The sequence below is a fragment of the Schistocerca piceifrons genome, chromosome 2, assembly GCF_021461385.2.
Source record: "Schistocerca piceifrons isolate TAMUIC-IGC-003096 chromosome 2, iqSchPice1.1, whole genome shotgun sequence".
Classification (NCBI taxonomy): Eukaryota; Metazoa; Arthropoda; class Insecta; order Orthoptera; family Acrididae; genus Schistocerca; species Schistocerca piceifrons.
The window spans coordinates 955,485,939-955,500,435 of NC_060139.1; the positions used below are offsets into that span (position 1 = coordinate 955,485,939).

Sequence of the window (14,497 nt, forward strand, 5' to 3'; positions counted from 1 at the left end):
TTACCTTGCGCAAAATTCAATCACCTGCTGCTTTTAAGAAGAAGCTGAAGCATTTCCTGCTATCATCCTCATAACGTTTTCCACAAAGTTAATGTACAAGGCAAATCCTCTCCTCTGTCAAATAGCAAAGCTAGTGTCTCCTATCTTGCTCCTTTCTCTTCTTCCTCTTCATCTATATCAGCCACACAATCTTCTTTTCCTTTATATTTCCTTAACTATGTTTCACCATGTCTCTATTCTTCTCCTCCCTTCACCATCAGTCTCCCTACTACTCCCTGATGCTAGCACTCCTATCTACAGTCTGTCTCTTTCATAATGTCTAATTAAAACCGTACTTATCTACGAATATCAACACTATTTGTATGTATTTTTTCCAAGTGTGCCTTTGTAATTGTTTATTTCACTTTTTGTGCTAGATGTAGTTTAACATGCCTACGCAAAAATATGAATCTAAAATAAGTAGAATGCCTGGTTAGGTATAAGAGAGGGCCTGATGGCCCTAATCTTGCCAGGTTAAATAAATAAATAAATAAACACTTTGCTTCTGAAAACCGTCCAGACGTGTCCAGCTTTCAAGTTCCGCTTACTCTGTTGCTAACATTTCTATGTTGTTCACAGCGTTCAGGAGTTGTATATTAGTTTAAAAGTCTGTAAGTAGCGCAATGAATTGTCGTCAGTACACGTAATTCAGTTGCCAGTGATATGTTGCGCTACGAATTCGTACTAACAGTGTTCATTTTATACGCCCCTGTCCGGAAGAGGCCTTAGCTCTTAGTACTGCAGCACAAGCGCTGTATGCACTGCAAGGGCAGCTTGCGGTCACAGTAAACCAATGTATATGCACTCGTGTGTGTGTGTGTGTGTGTATGTGTGTGTGTGTGTGTGTGTGTGTCGGCAAGATGACACACTACGGGCGTCCGCCGAAACGCAAACTTGTACGTCGGCGGCTGCTGGGCAACTAACAGCTTATGGCGGTGTTGGTCCCGCAACTTGGTCCCTAGCCCGGCATCGCCTCGGAGACCGTCTGCAATACTCTGCCGTATCGCAGAACGCTGCCCAAACACCGCCGGCGCTGCTTATAAATTGTCCCGCATACTCTTCATGAGATGGATACAATAATACAAGCGACTTCTACGTCTTCTAAATTATATTATAAATGCAAGAAATCACCTCTATTCTCCTTCAGTGTTGGACCTACTTCAGGAACGTAGCCTCCGTTTTCATGTATTACGGGACGTGATGATGGAACATCCAGTGTATTTTAGGGACCCTACTATCGTTTGTCTATTTGAGACACTCTCTCAGAATATCGGACGCAAAAATGGAGTGAGAAAGAGTTGTAGTCTATCTCCGATGTAAAAAGCAGGAGTGCTAGTTATGCAAGGTTCGCAGGAGAGTCTCTGTAAAGTTTAGAAGGTAGGAGACGAGGTACTGGCAGAAGTAAAGCTGTGAGGACGGGGCGTGAGACGTGCTTGGGTACCTCAGTTGGTAGAGCACATGCCCGCGAAACGCAAAGATCCCGAGTTCGAGTCTCGGCCCGGCACACAGTTTTAATCTTTCAGGAAGTTTCATATCAGCGCACACTCCGCTGCAGAGTGAAAATCTCATTCTATCGCCGATGTCATTCAATCTGCACACTGAGCATCCAATAAAGGTAACCAAAGAAAATTTTAGGGAGGGAATTAAAATTCAGGGAGAAGAAATAAAAGCTCTGAGGTTCTGCCGATGATGTCCCAGTTCTTTCAGAGAGGGCAAAGGAATTGGGAGAGCAGTTGAACTGGATGGATAAGTCCAGAATCGTTGCTGCAAAATGAGCATCAAGCAAAGTAAAATAAGGTTAATGTAACATAGTCGAAATAAACGAGGCAAAACTGAGGAAATTAGATTGCGAAATCAGTCATTAAAAGTAAGAGACGTGTTTTACTATTTGGGAACAGAATGACTGGTGAGGACCGAAGTAGAGAGGTTGTAGCAAGGAAAGCATTTCTGAAAAACAGGGATTTGTTAACAACTAATAAAAAGTTAAGGGTTAGGAAGTCTTTTTTGAAGGTATTCGTCTGGAGTACAGCCTTGAACGGAAGTTAAACGTGAACGGTAAGCAGTTCATACAAAAATTGAATAGAAGCTTTTGTAATTGGGGATGGTGAGGATTAGACGGGTAGATAGTGTAATTATTGAGGAGGTACAGAATCGAGCTGGGGAGAAAAGTATGTCACAACTTGACTAAAATAAGGACTCAGTAATTAGGACACATTCTGTGACATCAAGAAAATGCCAAAAATGGCTCTGAGCACTATGAGACTTAATATCTGAGGTCATCAGTACCCTAGAACTTAGAACTACTTAAACCTAACTAACCGAAGGACATCACACACATCCATGCCCGAGGCAGGATTCGAACCTGCAACGTAGCGGTCTCGCGGTTCCAGACTGAAGCGCCTAGAACCGCACGGCCACACAGTCCGGCAATAAATTGTCAGTTAGCTACTGGATGCGACTGGGGGAGGGAGGGGGGACTGTAGAGCAAGACAAAGGATTTAGCTACGTAAGCAGATTCATATGGTTGTAGGTTGCAGTAGTTAATCACGCTTGCACAAGAAAGGCTGTCGTGGAGAGACGTATCAATATAGCCGTAGGACTGTAGACCACAACAACAGTAATAATAAAATTATCTTCAAACACATCGTGAAATAATATCTAGTTGGAGAGACACAGAGAGCGAGGGAGAGAAAGTTTGAATATACAGGGAGAAGGGGTGGGGAGAACAAAAACATGGAAACATTAGAAACACAGTACATTACTATACCTAATACGGTGTAGGAAGATCGTTTGATTCCAAACAGCTTCCAGTCGTCTCTAAATGGATAAAAACAGGTCCTGTATGGTTTACAAGGGTATCTTACGCCATTCTTCCTGGAAAATAGTGGCAAGTTCGAGTAACGATGATGGTGATGGCTACCGATCACACACCCTTCTCTCCAAAGTATACCACAATACTGTTGAGGTCTGGTGCCTGTAGTGAACAGGGAGACGCGACATTTCATCATCGTGATCACAAAACCAGTCCTGGACGACGTGAGGTGTGTGATTAGGGGCTCTGTCGACTTGAAGTATAGACTCACCATTGAGGAACAACCGTTGTATCATGGGATGGACCATATCAACCAAAATGGTCACGTAAACTTGAAGAGTACCTATTGGGCGGCCCATGGAATACCACATTACGGCTGCCCAAATCATCACCGAACACCTACCACGCTTAACTCTTGGGATGTGAAGTCGTCCGGAATTTGGAACCTTGTTAAACAAGATCATCCGACCAAATGACTTTCTTCTCTTGCTCCATAGTCAATGGTGGTTTTTTTATCAAGTTTTCCTGTTGTTACCGGCATTTGCATCGCTGTTGAATGGAATTTGGAATTCCACGCTTATGGAGCTCCCTTCGTGATGTTTTTGTGCTGACAAGCTGCTGCAAGTGCAACAATCAGTTCTGCCGTACCTTTCGCGTCACAATTCTATTCAGTGGTCGCCCATCACGAGGATACGACACACGCTTTCGTCCATGTCATGACGTTTTGTATAAATCTTCGACATGGTGCCTCTTGAAAGGCTTCCTTGGTTATGAAAACAACGTACTTTAGAATTCAAAAAAATGGTTCAAATGGCTCTGAGCACTATGGGACTCAACTGCTGAGGTCATTAGTCCCCTAGAACTTAGAACTAGTTAAACCTAACTAACCTAAGGACATCACAAACATCCATGCCCGAGGCAGGATTCGAACCTGCGACCGTAGCGATCTTGCGGTTCCAGACTGCAGCGCCTTTAACCGCACGGCCACTTCGGCCGGCCTTTAGAATTCATTTAGCTCCGACATGATGTACTCACAACTACACAGAACACTTTTCTGACAATGTCTTACAACCTACTGAGAACATTGCACAGATGCCGTTTGTGGTCAAATACAACAGCACAACTTGCAGACTTGGCTAGCATATTCAAGCATCCACTTCTCGCCATGTTTCCGCATTTTTATCAACCCCTGTAATTAAAACAAACCGCTTAATGTAAGAAGTAATAAGTAACTTGCCCGCCCGATTGGCCTTGCGGTCTAATGCACGGCTTTCCGGGCGAGAAGGAGCACCTGGTCCCCGGCACGAATCCGCCCGGCGGGTTTGTGTCGAGGTCCGGTGAACCGGCCAGTCTGTGGATGGTTTTTAGGCGGTTTTCCATCTGCCTCTGCGAATGCGGGCTGGTTCCCCTTATTCCGCCTCAGTTACACTATGTCGGCGATTGCTGCGCAAACAAGTTCTCCACGTACGCGTACACCACCATTAATCTACCAAGCAAACAAAGGGGTTACACTCGTCTGGTGTGAGACGTTCCGTGGGGGGTCCACCGGGGGCCGAACCGCACAATAACCCTGCGTTCGATGTGGGGCGGCGGAGGTGTGACGTGGACTGCGGTAGTCGTCTTGGGGTTGTGGACCACTGCGGCTGCGGCGGGGATGGAGCCTCTCCGTCGTTTCTAGGCCCCCGGTTAACATACAATACATACAATACAATAAGTAACTTAAGACAGCCATGCGAATCGTCAGCATATTTCCGCATGATTATGTTGAGGTTCTTGTTTTTCTACGGATATAGAACTGACTCATTCCACGATGTGGCGAGTTGCGACCGATTATAGCGTCCAGTAAGCTATCTAGACACTTAATGACATCTCTGAGGTTGGCCTGTCCAGATAGCTTATGTGGAGAAGGCTAACTGAGTATCTTGAAGGAGATGTAGGGAATTATACGAACAAATAGGCAACACTTCACGTTTAATGTTCGTCTGAGAAAAACTGAAAAAGTGACCTGAATGAAAGTGCACTATCCCTGATTGTCCCAAAATCCCATGGAGGAAGGTACGCAGATAAGTATGAACGCGATCAGTGCCAGAGCGAATACTAGAAGTCCACACCCTGGGCCTGACTTGTAGAGATGTCATTCCAGGACAGTTACATGGACTGAATTCTCTTTCAGACGCCGCTGTGTCCGCCTTTATACTGTGCGGTAGGCCACACTACTTCTGTATGGGCACTTCTGGCCACCTCCCCGTCGGCCCTCGTGTGTGGCCACATGTGTTCACTGCCAACGCACTGGCACGCGTCACGGCTTCCTCATGTGAGCTCACACCATATCTCGTGAGTCTACACAGTGTTTCCTGCCAACTCCCAAACCAGCGCCCTTTCTATGGCGTCTCCTTTGTACTCCGAGTACTTTCTAGGAAACTTTTTCGTTCTGGCTTTTGTTCTGTTGTCTTTCACGCCTTGCATTTTTACATATACGACACCTGTCCCCTGCTATGCTAAATATTTGTAGGAGCTGTCTCCAGCAACAGCAAATTTTTATACAAGTTTTTTCACATGTTTTATTGAGTTAATCCGCAGCTCGTGGTCTTGCGGTAGCGTTCTTGCTTCCTGCGCACGGCGGGGTCAGGGGTCAGAGATTTTCCCTGCATCGAGATGTGTTGTCTTCATCATCATCATTCATCCCTATTACAGTCGGAGGAAGGCAATGGCAAACCACCTACGCTACGACCTTGTCTAGTCGGCGGTGCGGGTCTCCCGCATCGTTCCATACACTCCTCGGAATATGGGACCTCATCATCATCATCATCATCATCATCATCATTATTGAGTTAACAGCGAGAATTCACATTTGTTTTACAATAGTCTCAAAAAAGGCACTCCGTCTTCAGGCCACGAGTGGCCTACCGGGACCATCCGACCGTCGTGTCATCCTCATGGTGGATGCGGACAGGAGAGGCATGGGGTCAGCACACCGCTCTCCCGGTCGTAAGACGGTATTCTTGATCGAACCCGCTACTATTCGGTCGAGTAGCTCCTCAGTTGGCATCACGAGGCTGAGTGCACCCCGAAAAATGGCAACAGCGTACGGCGGCCTGGATGGTCACCCATCCAAGTACCGACCACGCCCGACAGCGCTTAACTTCGGTGATCTTACGGGAACCGGTGTAGCCACTGCGGCAAGGCCGTTGCCTACAATAGTCTCAAAAGACACTAATAAATGTTTTACAGTTCTCCACAACAATAATGCATACAAATCAGGGTTTTCCTGTAAGAGAACACATCTACGGTTTTACATTTCATGCTATATATCAGTGTTACATTCTGATACTTGAAATGAAGTTCCATTTCACTTCACAACATGCGAAGTTTCATATCATTATTACAATTTCGTTTTCTGTGTAGGATAGGTACACTTTCTTAGTTTACAGTCAACTTTACAATCAGTTGCACTACATATACTGATGTACACTTTATAACATAATTACAACTTTAATACTTGAAACAGAAAACACCTTACACTAGTTTTCGCCCTTTTTTTTCTAGCGTTACCATTCTTCAGTCTTTGGTCATTTTCGCTTTAACACTTTGACAAACACCACTTCTAACATTACTCTGCATATGTCTAGCAGACAATAGAGATTTATCAAAAATGGTCCCTTCACTGCCTCGGGATATCCTTCAAGTAGGACGATACCTGACTACGCCTCTCGTTGGTCACTGATTTACGATAGTGTTTTTAACACACGTTTTCCTATAACAATCGTCACCCATTGTTTTGAATACTAATCGAAAGCAGTCTCTGCAACATTTACAGTACTTTCAGAAACAATATATAATTATTATTACCACTATTCCAGAGCCCATGAAAGTCCAAAAAGAGAAATGACTTAACGTGAGGTTGCTGAAGGCACTTCTCTCATGATACTCAATTTCGCTTTGCAACTCAGCCAAGTCATGTGCTGAAGCTGTTAGATTGTCTAGCTGCCTAGCTGCAGGCTGTATTACCTATTCCACATTAAGTTTCCTTAAATTTTTCTCTCATTATTTACTATGTATCAATCTATTTCCATGTCCAAGATTGAAAGAACGACAATACTATGAACATTTGTTCTTATTAAATGCTCGGATGGCATCACCATTTGAGTCGTATACTACCAACATTTACCTAAAAGTTTTAACATTATCTGTGCCAAGGAGAACGATAGCTGTAGGTCTTCCTTCGTGACAGATGACGCTAAACAGCCTCTCATTGTTGCGTAACGGTGTCTATAGACTCGTTCAGAACTATTAGCTCCTGCAAGCAACCCTTTGGAACTGTTCGCACTGATTGCAGCATCTTCGCCTCACATCTGTCATGTCTGCCTCCATATTCTGGGGTGCTGATCTGCTGTTTTAAGCTGTAACTGCTCGTTGTTTAAATTCGCGTACTGCCGTTTCGCGTCGTCAGTTAGCAGTAATTCTTTCTCAGGGGCAATATGCATAAATAAATGCACCGTTCCGTTCCGGTAAAGGTAATATTCTATAGAGATTGTACACATCGTCGTCTGCTAGCAGGATATTTAACTCGTAACTCAAGATGTTTCTAGCAATGAAAATATCCATATCAATAATTCTGTTCCTCCGTCTGAGGTTCGAGCCCTCCCTCGGGCATGGGTGTGCTTGTTGTTCTTAGCGTAAGTTAAAGTTAGATCAAGTAACGTGTAAGCTTAGGGACCGATGACCTCAACAGTTTGATCCCATGGGACTAACCACAAATTTCCAAATTATCAATGATTCTGATCAATTGGTAGCCGCTTTTAGCCATAAGAGCGACAAGTAACGATTTATCCTTGATGTCGTCTTTTGTCAGTTCTAGATACTTTTACGATCTGAACTAGATTGATCAGATACTGCACCGGAAAACCTTTCTGAGCGTTGACAATCTCTGATGTTAACATACCGTATTCCCGCTCTATCTCACTGAAAATGACCGTGAGTTGTATCAGCTGTTCGTTAATACTGATCAAGATGGTTGCTCTCTGCAACCTTTTGTCAGTACTGTTCTCAAAACCTACTACGTCCCGGCTTATTTGTTTCGTTCCATGCGTGATAATCTCTTTATTTTTCGCTATGGAGCTTACTGATTGATTAAAGCTACGCAAGGTTGCTTTAACTGTGGTCACTTGCTCCTAAAGTCTGAGAAGCTGTTTCTGTTCCCCTTGTAGGACATCATCTATCTTCCCCTTCAAGTACATGGCATCATCTTCGTGTAGTGTTCCGAACAAAATCTTACTGATCTCACCAACAAAGTTTAAGGGACTTGTCATGCCAACTGTCCAATTAGACCCTGGGCCTTTTCAATTTTTCCTGTCTGTGCCATTTTAACGGAAGTTCGGCACTTTTACACTTTGCTGCACTCATATTCCGTATTGCCAATCTGTTTTTACAATATCCGGTTGCCCACTTCGCGAGAGCCTCAGTGTGCGCAAATTCCTCTTTTATTTCCATGAAACCGAAGTAACTCACAATTTTCCAAGTTACATTGCAAATTTTCACCTCTCCTATATTATCGGAATACAGTACTGGTGACGTATGAAACTTCGTTACTTGTGTGTACGGTTCTTGCCTTGTGTGCTCAAAGCCAATGAGCAGTATGGTAACACCTGCGATGCAGTACGACGCCATCTGTAATTTAAAAAATTGCTTCAACTATTGGCATAAGACACTTACTTCATTTCAGACAGATTACTACATTACGCCACTTTGTTCCTACTACCATTGTGTACCTAACTTACGTCATCTGTCGCTTCAGACGCACTCATCATTCAACAGAACTTTACCCCCACACTGGAATTCCTTTGGATTCTGTGTCCTATCATAGTATTCCTTAGCCTTTATTTTGCACTGCACGTTATTCTCTTTCGCACATTGTGCATTTCTTGCATGTGCTCCTTTAGCTCTGCCACATAATCAGCAAAATTATACCTCATTTCAGCCGGATGTTTCTGCAGTATCCCTGGAGTGTTTCTAAAAAAAAAAAAAAAGAAGAAGAAGCTCATGTGGCTTTTACCCAGTGGCACTACGCGATGTGTTACTATACAAAAAACTGCTAGAGGGTTCTCCTTGTCCCGATTTGCCTGACGGTGAGCTCTATTCACATAGAGTCGCAACATCTCTGTTGATGTTCGATGCGACCTCTCTAACGATCTGTTTGTTTGAGGATCGTAGCTGGTGGTCTATTTTCAGCACGCAACAGTTTACATATTGTTTTCATAACTTCACTCATGAAATTACCTCCCATATCACTTACCAATACTGACGGTATTCCATACCTCAGTACAATTTTCTCAAGCAGCCCTCACGCTACTGTGTCGGTATCTTGCCTATAAATGGGTTCAGATAGCACGAACTTGGTCAGTGCATTTTGAAACGTAAGAACATACCTGTTTCCTCTGCCTATTTGGTTTAATGGACCTACCATGTCAATATTACACCCTTGGAAAACGTGTTCAGGCGTTTTCGTGATTTCTGAAGGCATCTTTGTGTGTTTCCTAGTGAGCTTGTTCTTTTGATATCTTTCGCATGTCCGGTTATGTTCTTCTACATCCTCCTTCATACCGTTCCATACTGAGCACTTCCTTATTCGTTGACAGGTTCTTCCTATGCCGCCGGCCGGGGTGGCCGAGCGGTTCTAGGCGCTATAGTCTGGAACCGCGCGACCTCTACGGCCGCAGGTTCGAATCCTGCCTCGGTCATGGATGTGTAGGATGTCCTTAGGGTAGGTAGGTTTAAGTAGTTCTAAGTTCTAGGGGACTGATGACCTCAGAAGTTATGTCCCATAGTGCTCAGAGCCATTTGAACCATCTTCCTATGCCCTGGTGTGCACCAGTGGAAGAATCGTGAAACTGTTTTAATATCGCTGCCTTTTCGTTTTCACTCTTTTTCTTTACCGTTATCGGCTCAGCTGACTCTTTGTTTCCAGATGTACTTTTCTATATCATTGCCGGAGTTTCATATGTAGTTTGCATGAAAATGCTGTGACGCGACGCGGCCATTTGAACGGACTTCCAATAACTTTTGTTTTGACTACACTTTTATTTGTCAACAGCCTTATGCGTTTCGACTTCCGTTATTTTTTCAAAGGCTATAAAACAACACAAAACTGGTATCAGAAGATACGAAAATATGATACATTTCATCACTGATAAGAGACATATTACAATGACTAGAATATGGCCTTCTAGCTTACCAATGTTACGTCAGTCATATAAAATCATTACATCCATTCTATCACGTCAACATTCTCGATTACGAGACGAATGGAAAGTGCTTCCAGCTGAAAATTTTGGAAGCTAGTAGGCTAATCCGGTAGGGGACGCTGATTACATGGCCCACGCTACAGTTTGTCTCTGTTTACAATCACAATTTTCGTCGTTACAGCGTATCATATAATTCCATTAGTCAACATGGGAATCACTTACAATTTTTGTAAAAAGGTGTTACTTTACAAAACAATGTATGACACTTTGTTTCTTTTTTTATCTAGCAAGTGGGAATAACGCTCTGATTAGCGGTGGGGCCACTTACAGCACATAAATTACTACCATCAATAAAAGTTCAGAAATATTTAATAAAAGTTAAAACCATATAGGTTGCTATAGAGTTTTAAGGGAACTGCTTAAAGTTGGCACACATAAAATGACGTACATAAGATCTGTGGTCGTATGGCCATAAACCTGTTGTCTGTGAAAAACGAACATTGTACATCGCCAGATGCAATTAAAGGCGGGGGGGAGGGGTAAAGGGAAAGGGCTACACAATATTAATCTTTACATATTACAAAATCCTGTAAAATTATTTGTAATGCCGTGAGTACAAATGTTTATAAAATTTTGACTTAAATAAAATAATGCGAAGGAGTTACGAAACAGTTACAGTAGCGCTGTTGTCAACGGTTTTCAGCTTGTGCCATGCAGCGTGAAGCGCTGAGTAGCAGCTTATGAATACTCTATCGGAACACTTAACACAACGTACATAAGGTCTTCTATGGCTTTATGACCATAAAACTGTTGTTCTGTGAATAACACTGTAGAACGCTATGAGGCAACATAAAGAACGGGGGAAGGGAAACAAAATACTAATTTTGACGTACTAAAAATCCTGTGAAACTCTTTCTAACACAGCTTTTGCAGCACTTTAAGTAAAGTTGTCATTTATAAACATTTGTAATCACAGTATACAAAGCACGCTCCACCATTACCTTGGGTGATCATCTTTTCTCTGGCGGAAACTATTGCCCTATGCTCTGCCGCAGCGATCTCAATAGCCTCTGATAGCGCTGACTGATCCTGATCACCGCGCGCTCACACTATGGTCTTTACTGTTGTAAATGCCTTGGATAAGTAGAGCTTGACTTCATCTCCAAATGAACGCAGGGCTGCCTTCTAACTTTGATTCTTGCATATTGCTTCTAATAGCTTTCATGGAGTAGAAATTGGAAATTCGTGGTAAGTTCCTATGGGACCAAATTGCTCAGGTCATCGGTCCCTTACTTAATCTAACTTACGCTAAGGACAACACACAGACCCATGCCCGAGGGAGGACTCGAACCTCCGACGGGGGGAACCGCGCGAACCGTGGCAAGGGGCCCGAGACCACGTGGCTACCGCGCGGCATTTCCTGGAGTGGTGTTGCATTGTATCCAAGATTGGGCCCCATTGTGCTATACCCACACGTTCTTGCCGACATGCAAACATCCGAAAAGCATGGATATGAAGTGTCCTTTTGCTGGCACAGTGTTCTGCTAATATGGCAGACAAGTCTCGTCATGTGCGGCTTAGATTTCTAGCCAACAACTTGCTGCATGCTGAGCCCACTATCTTAGTGTTAACAAATTTCAAAAGGGTATCATGCTGCTCTGGGTCAGCAAGTTCAAATGCAAGATCACAATTGTCGAGAGACTCATTTAAAGTATTTTTAGTGCCATCGGACGATTGTGATATTAATTTTAGCACATCTGACAAACTAAAGAATTGCCTATTTGGTTACTCATGTCCGTTAGTGTCGACACCTTTTAATGCGATTCTGTCTGTTTTAATTATTCGGGAATTGATCGTCTGGTTTTAAACTTTCTTTGCTTTTTGCGTTGAATTTGATTGGGAAACCGTTGAGATTGAACTTAACATACACATGAATGGACTTGAGAAATGAAAGGTTGCAATAAATTATTCATCTGTGATTATTACTTTACGTATGAAATATTCTGTAGCAGATTAATAAAAATGAATTTCTTTGAATATTCCAAAATAATTGTTCAAGTTTTACTTTTATTCAAGTACTAAAGCTGTATGTACAAGAATGAAAATATTATTGTCCATCGAACTTAGCAAACATTTTCACGTTGCAGTGGATTTTTGTTTAACTGGATATACCCCGCCTAGCTTTGAAGCATAAGACTATCTTTACTATATGAAAATGTTTTCTTTTATATTGCTAAGCTCTCCTGAAAAATTATCCACTTTTAAATGCACTTTACGATATGTTCAGAATTTATCACTTTCTGAATGAAAATTTATAAAAGCTGCAGCTTGTATCCACCTGTGAATGCACAAGATAAAATCTACTATCTCCTTTTATTCTGCGTCTGGAATGCTGTGAAAAGAAACACTTCATTATTTTCGTTCACATCTACCTGTACCCTTTTGGGGATGTGGTCGTTATAGCGATCGTATATTTAAATCTGCCGCTGCTGCAGACTGCTCGCTCGCGGCGCAGCTCCGCACCGCCAGCGATATCGAATAAAATGCTGAAATTTCTTTAATTAAACGTCTAATGTCCGGTGCGAACTTTGCAGTAAATGTTACAAACAGATTTTACTAGATAAATATATTTTAACAGAAACAATTAAAATCTTTACACATCTTTTACAACCCCAGCTACAAATGGCGTCGATCATCGAGTTATAACAAATGAAGACTACGTAAGAGCCTAATGCAACGTCACAGGTTCCTCTCCCCTTCAGTCCGTGAGAAGACAAGCGATTCTATTACAGTAAACTGCCTATTTATATCTTAACTAATTCTTCTACAGTCTTTGTCATATCTAGTTACATATCGTTCCTTCTGTGGCGGTTTTCACATCCTCCGCCACAGATAGTATTTCACACTCTCTGTATAACAATTTATAATGGCAAAATTCGTAATTATACTTTTCCTCACAAAATTAAGTGTCCTTTTGAAATTTAATTAACAGAAATACATATAAATTATTTGTTACAGTAAGCATTATACATCGAAATATTCCTTTAACTTTCACTTTGGATGCGTGCTGTCAGAGAACGTTACAACCTGAAAGATTACCGCCATCGTGTGATATATGCCTGCTAATTTCTTTTTTATCTTACCGAAGTATTTTTTTACTGTTACTATTGCTGCTGTGCGTCTTCCGCTATAAATCGTTGCCTTTACGCCGCCGTCGCCGCTGGTGCTGATGTGTGCGTTTCGCTGTTCTGCGTTTGACATTTTAATGTTCGGATAATAAGTTGCCGTCTCTTTAATCTAAGAATAGATGACCAGTGCAGCTAGCCGCTATCTCTGTGTAATGTCTTGTCTGTATAGATGTGTATCTGTTGTCTTTAAGATCCCTTCACCTTCACACACAAATCTATACAGTAAAGTAAGGCCCTCCCAGTTCTTGGCTGATCCGTGAAAGACAGGCGAAAAAGACTAATGGAGGATTATTAGTATTATCTCTATTTTCATTCGCTCTCTCTCTTTCTCTCCCCTATGTATGTATAGTTTTTAATATAAGATTTCATTACTTGATATAGTGATAAAAAGAATCAGCCAAATAGAATCTTTGGTGGAGTCCTTCGTCTTGGTAATCAGAGGCTGGCTTGCTGTAAGAGATCTTTACATTTATTGTTACTGTTAAACACTGCAGACAGTCGGGAGAATCAATTGTTTGGACAATTTGTTCCTTTTACGAAAGATTGCGAATTCCAGATGTGTACGAAGCCTTTTCGGACGACTTAACACAGACTCAGTGATTGCAAGCTCTCTTCGAGACAGCTGAAACTTCCCCACTAATTACAGGGCCAACGTGATCAACAAATGATTCAGAAAAAAACTCATTCGTTCATTCACTCCAGAACAAAAAAGTCACAAACCTTATTTATGGAGGAAATCGTGTATTAAAACCATCTCCATTACATGTCCAGATCTCCGGTGATTCCACACCTTAATTATTTTCCTTTTACAATCTCTTTCCCTTCCAAACCAACCGCTAGCGGCACAAATGGTTAATTGGCTCTCTTTAGCGAGAAGAAAAGCAGAATATGTATCTATCAGAAACACGTCATTCCCTCAACAGATACTCCAGTAGCTGTCCTAGTTACCACTCTTACAACCATGGAGAATGCATATATGCATCTCTGTTATTTCAAAGAATAAATGCACTAGAAAATACTTTGGCGTCGACGAGCTGTCGCAGCATACATTACGAGAAAATCAGATCAGACAACTTTTCCAAAGGGAATGAATGTGGATGGTTTGATTGAAAATGATTAATTGGTGCGTGGTAGAGGGTATTTGCTGTGGGGACATTACATGCGCCGGCGTCTGCAACTTCGGGCGTCTGTCTGCACTGCCGCCGCTGTTGCATGCG

The 14,497-nt window shown here is 42.5% G+C and overlaps 1 pseudogene; it reads right to left on the reverse strand.

The window, feature by feature from the left end:
* Positions 1–5,926: 5,926 nt before the first annotated feature.
* On the reverse strand, positions 5,927–6,044 carry LOC124778209 (annotated as a pseudogene).
* Positions 6,045–14,497: the final 8,453 nt, after the last annotated feature.